Below are 6172 nucleotides of genomic sequence, written 5' to 3' on the forward strand. Positions count from 1 at the left end.
ACACCCTTCCCAATTTTGAACCATGCAGTGTTCCCTTGCTCTGTTCTTACGACTGCCTCCTGGTCCATCCGAGAAAGGATTAAACCTTGCTGCTCCTTTGAGAAAAACATTCTGAAGCTTTGTCTGATATACTTTGGACATGTTACAAGGAGGGACCAGTCCTTGGAGAGGACGTCATGGTTGGGAGGGTGGAGGGGTCAGCACAGGAGAGAAAGACCCTCTATTATGTGGATTGATTCAGTAATTGGGGTAGGTGTGTCAGAGACAGATTGGCACAGGATAGAGCAGAATTTAGGGCTGTTGTACATAGGATTGCTAAGAGTCACAGGCAACTCGATGATATAACGACAGAGACAGTGTCCAATAATCCTGAAAAGTCTTTCCTATTACCCAGTGAAGAGTCACCATCATGAAAGGCCTAGATCTCTTCAGGGAGGAGAAAGATTCACAGTAGACTTTATACAGTATAGTGAGGTCTTTCAAGAAATTAGCCTCCCCTTCATCCAACAGAGTGTGGATCAATAAACTAGTTGAAGTCTTGGGATTGATTGTCCTAGAATTAGATTGCCTTTCTCTTCACCTGGAATGCTTCTGTTTATATGTTGTGCAATGTGCCATCTAGTTCCCTGTGATTGATAGCGAACCCCATTCTATCCTGAGCCAGTCTCAGTATCCAACACCCCTACCCCAATAACTGTGTCAATCCATCTCCTGGTCTGTTTGTATACATCAAATAATTAGATTTCTCATTTATTTCACTCTTGGGAACATGGCTAAGTAACACCATAAATCCATGAGTGACTTACATTACTGCTTTGACTGCTAGATTTAAATGGCAGTAACTATGTCCACCTTGCTTTGGCACTTAAGTGCCACAATTTGGCCCCTATAACCACTGAGTCTAGCCAGCCTCATTGTGACAACTGTTATGTGACATTGAGTCACTTGCAACTCATAGAGACCCTGTGTACATTAGCTCTGAAACCTGCACTATCCTAAGCCAATCTCATCCTCTCTGACAGGCCAAATCCCATTACTCCAGTCATTGAGTCAATCCATCTTGAGTCTTCCTTTCCTGTGCTTTCCTCCACCCTTCCAAGCATAATGTCCCTCTCCAAGCACTGGTCCCTCCTGGTGACATGCCCAAAGTATGTGAAACAGAGCTTCAAATTCCTTGCCCCCAGGGAGCAGCCCAGCTTCACCCCATCCAGGACTTGTTTGTTCTCCTAGCAGTCTATGGTATGTTCAACACTCTTCTCCAGCACCACAACTCAAAGGTATGAAGTCTTCTATCTTCCCTAGTGATTGTCCAGCTCTTGGATGCATTGCAAGTAATTGTGAATACCATGGCCTGAATTAGGCACACCTTAGTCCCCAGACTGACATCGTTGTTCTTGAGTACACCATAGAGTTCCCTGACAACAGACTTTCCCAGTGCAGTTTGTCTTTTGATTTCCCTCACTGCTGGTTCCAAGATTGTTGATTGTGGAACCAAGCAAGCTGAAGTTAGTCTCTTCTCTGTCCATCATGAAGATACTAATTGGCCCTGTGGTTAGAATCTTCATTTTCTTAATTTTCAGCTTCAATCTGTATTGAAGACTATAGTCCTTGAACTTCTGCAGCAAATTCAGTTAGATAGTTCCCTACGTCAAATGTGGTTTACTTAACATGGTAATTATAGCAGCCAGCAAGGATGCTAGGGCTTGCTTTACAAACTTCTTCCTCAGGGATGTGGTGAAAGGATGGAATACCGACCCACAGGGCTTTCAGTCCAGTGGTCATGGTAACACTTGACTAGATGGCACCTAACAATTCTCCCTTTGTTCTGTTCAAACAACTGATTCTTGTCCATATATAGGTTTTGTATAAGCACAATTAAGTGTCCTGGGATTCCCTTTCTTCTCAGTGTTATTTGTAATTTATTATATTCCATATAGTCAAATGCCTTTTCATAAAAGGGAAAAAAACACAAACATCTTCTAAAATTGCCTGCTGTCAACCAAGGTCCACTTAACATCAGCAAAGGTATTCCTCATTCCACAGCCTCTTAATCCTGTTTGAATCTCTGGCAGTTCAAGATTAATGTACTATTTCAGCTGTTTTGGAATAATGAGTTCATATGAAAGAGTAGCACCATAGGATGTTCTTGGCTGTAGTCTTCATGGAAGCACAAGGCCAAGTTTTCTCCAGCAGAGCCACTGTATGGGTCCAACAGGCCAACCTTTTCATTGACTACTGTATGTTTAACCGTTGTATCACCACCCCTGGGCTCTTCAACCTATAGAGTCTACACTCTGAAAGCCCTGTCGGTCAGTGCTCCATCCCTGGGGATTCAGGTAGAATGGACTCAGTGGCAATGGATTATAATTTTTATTTTTTGTTAATCTTGTTCCAGACCTTTACTGAAATAAAATATGGTCTTAATAATTCACTATTGCCAAGAAAGGTGATCCAACGAAATGTGGAAATTATCAAATAATATCACATGCAAGAAAATACTGCTGAAGATCATTTAAAAATGGCTAGAACAGTACATAAATAGAAAACAGCCAGAAATTCAAGCTGGGTTTAGAAGAGGCCATGACACCAAGGATATCATTGTTGATGTCAGATGAATCCTGGCTAAAAAAAAAAAAGTAAAAATCAAACATAAAATAGCAGAAGAATATGTTATTGACTGTGCAAAGGTGTTTGACTGTGTGCATAATAACAAATTATAGATGACATTGAGAAGAATGGGAATCCTAAAAAAATTGTGCTCATGAGAAATCTATACCTAGACCAAGAGGCTGTAGTCCAAACAGAGCAAGGGAACACTGCATGGTTTAAAATCAGGAAGGTTGTGCATCAGAGATGTCCCCTTTCTCCATACCTATTCTATCTGCTGAGAAAATAATTCACAAAGATGGACTCTAAGAAGAGGAATGTGTGTTTGGGAGCTCTGGTGGCCTAGTGGCAAGAAGCTGCACTGCAATCCTAGAGATTCAAATCCACCAGATGCTCTGCTGGAGAAGGCGGGGCAATCTCCTCCTGTACCAGTCAGATCTGATTTGATGGTACATGTAAATAATAAAATTTAAAAAAAGAAAACAGAATGTGGCACTAGGATTAAAGGAAAATTCAACAACCTGTGTTATACAGTAAGGATATGAAACACTTGCTGCAGAAGATCAAGGACTGCAGCCTTGAGTATGAACTGCATCTCAACATCAAAATAGCAAAGGTCCTCACTACAGGACCAACAGTTAACATGACAGATGGAGAAAGGATTGAAGCTATCAATGATTTAATCTTGTTTGGATCAACATGGTAACAGCAGCCAGGAATTCAGGAGATGTACTATTGCATTGGACAAGTGTACTATCAGGGACCTCTCCAAAATGCTTAAGTGCAATAATGTTAGTTTAAAGACTAAAGTGTGCCTAATTCAGGCCATGATTTTTTTTAATTTTCTGCTTTGCATCAGAGAGCAGGACAATGAATAAAGATAAGAGAAGAATTAATGCCTTTGAGTTGTGGTGCTGGATAAGAGTACTGAATATCCTATGAAAAGAACAAACAGATATCTTAGGAAAAGTGAAGAAAGAATGCTTCTTGCAGGCAAAGATGGCAAAGCTTTGTCTTTCATAATTTTAACATGTAGCTAGGCTAGGCTATTCCTTGGAAAGAGACATCATGCTTGGAAAGATGGAGGGTCAGCAAAAGAGGAAGACCACTAAGAGAGAGACTGACATGGTGACTTCAGCAACGGGCTCTACTATGTCAGAGATTATGAGGATAATACAGCATAGAGCAGAGCTCAGGTCAGCTGTTCATAAGGTTGCTATGAGTTACTCCATGATGGCACCTAACAACATCAACAATCAATTTTCACAACATTATTGGGTCCTTTTTCCTTACACCTCCTTATGGAATCTCTGTATCCAAATTCCTGATAGTGGTGGCAAAGCCAGAACTTCTCTACTTTTCTCTTTGCACTAAAATTTTATAACCAGAATCTGTGACTTGTGGATGTATCAGAGATCTAAGAGGAAAAGGAATCCTGAGTTTCATTATTCACTGAAAGCAAAGGATCCTTTAGAGCCCTCCCAGGCAACCCTAATCCACTTGCCTTAGCAACCTTGTCTACAGAATCTTGAATTTCAGTTCTGGACTGATGTTGTTCTCACACTTAAATTTCTACTTTACATGTATACATTACACACACACACACACACACGCGCGCGCGCGCACACACAAAGACTTCCAGCTTCTGGAATTTCCAATTGCTTCAGTAATCACAGATACAGTTGCACGGACTGGCAAATTCACAGGAGACAAGTCCCAAGTCATTTTACTAGCCTGCAGCAGGATAGGATTGTTACCAGTGACTTCCTGCTGAATGTCCGTAAGTATATTCAGCTTGTCTCAAAGGGTCCTTTCTCGCCCTCCCTCAGGCCACAGTCCATGCACAGGTTCCTCTCTGTCCTACAGACCCTGAACACCACCTGCTGCTTTGAGGCTGTCCAGAGGCATATAGCCGCTGCCCAGACTGTAGCAAGTCCAGGGTTAAAGCCACCAGCACAACCAAAGGACTCACACGGAAAGACATGAAGCTTCATTTACACAGCTCCCACCCACATCCTGAAACACTCTACTGCACTACTGTACTCTGCAACATTGCACACTCACCGTTCTCAGTGCTCACTTCTCTAATGCCAGCATGATCTTTGGGCTCTGATCTTCAATATACCTGAAGAAATTCTCTTTTTTTTTTTTTTTTTTTTTTTTTTTTTAGAAATTCTCTTTTTAAATTGAAACTCTTTTAGGATGATAAATAAAATTGTATTTTTTTAAAAGCCAGTTTGAGGACAGAAAGCAATAAATGCTAGAAAGGGTGTGGAGAGACAGGAACTCTCATACACTGCTGGTGGGATTATAAATGATATAACCACTCTGGAAGGTAGTTTGGCATGTCCTCAAAAACTTGAACACAGAATTCCAAATGACCTAGTTATTCCACTGCTAGAAATATAACCCAAAGAAATTAGAACTGAGACACAAATGGAGATTTGTATACCAGTGTTAATAGTAGCGTTATTCACAATCATAAGAACATAGAAACAGCCAAAATGTCCAATAGATTAAGAAATCGTGGTACATTCACACAATGGAATACCACATAGCACTCAGGAGCAATGATTTTGAAAATTACTCCTAACATATAGCAATATTTAAGGATACTTTTGCCAAATTGTTGGCACATGATACCCGTTCTTCAAACTTATACAGAAGTTCTCTTTTAAAGCATGTCATAAACTTTATGTAAAAGTTTTTGTCATAACCATAATACCCAATCTACATCGCTTTTAAACTTTTCTCTCCCTCATCTGTTTCAATGCAATATGCATAATTAATCCAATTTTTCTCAGTCTTACCCCAACCCTGATGTCAGTCCCATTCTACAACAGTGGCACTATGCAGTACTTTTATTTTTTTTTTATTTTTTTATTACTTGTGTGTGTGTGTGTGTGTGTGTACCATCAAATCAGATCTGACTGGTACAGGAGGAGATTGTCCCTCCTTCCCCGGCAGAGCATCTGGTGGATTCGAACCGTGTGCCTCTGGGATTGTAGTTGCAGCTCCTTGTCACTAAGCCACCAGAGCTCCCCAGTATTTGTCTTTTTGTGACTGAGATAATTTCACTCAGCATATTGTCCTCCAGGGTCACCCATTTTTGAATAATATTGCATGAGTTCGCTGTGTTTCAATGCAGCACGGTATTCCATTGTGTGTGAATGAAGGTTTCATAGTGCATCAATGAAGGAATTTTTCTTTCACTTTTCAAAGAGAAGAGTGAGCTGGGGGGAGGGGTGGACAGGGAGAAAAATGCAACAATGAATGAATGGAAATCCAAAATCTCTGTAAATGTTCATTAAAATTAATACAATTTTTAAAAAGGTTACTTTATCATTCTTCTAACATAAAACAACAATCCTAACACTTTTATTATACAAAAGAGCATAATGTAAATATTGCTTGAATAATATTTAATTTATTTACTAATGTTTATAAGTTTGTTGTTGTTGTTATGTGCCCTCGAGTCGCTTGCGACTCATAGCGACCCTATGTACAACAGCCCTAAACTCCGCTCTGTCCTGTGCCAATCGCGCTGTCTCTGACACTCTCATCC

This window comes from Elephantulus edwardii, unplaced genomic scaffold, assembly GCF_000299155.1.
Source record: "Elephantulus edwardii isolate Elephantulus edwardi_28Jun2011 unplaced genomic scaffold, EleEdw1.0 scaffold00055, whole genome shotgun sequence".
Taxonomy (NCBI): Eukaryota; Metazoa; Chordata; class Mammalia; order Macroscelidea; family Macroscelididae; genus Elephantulus; species Elephantulus edwardii.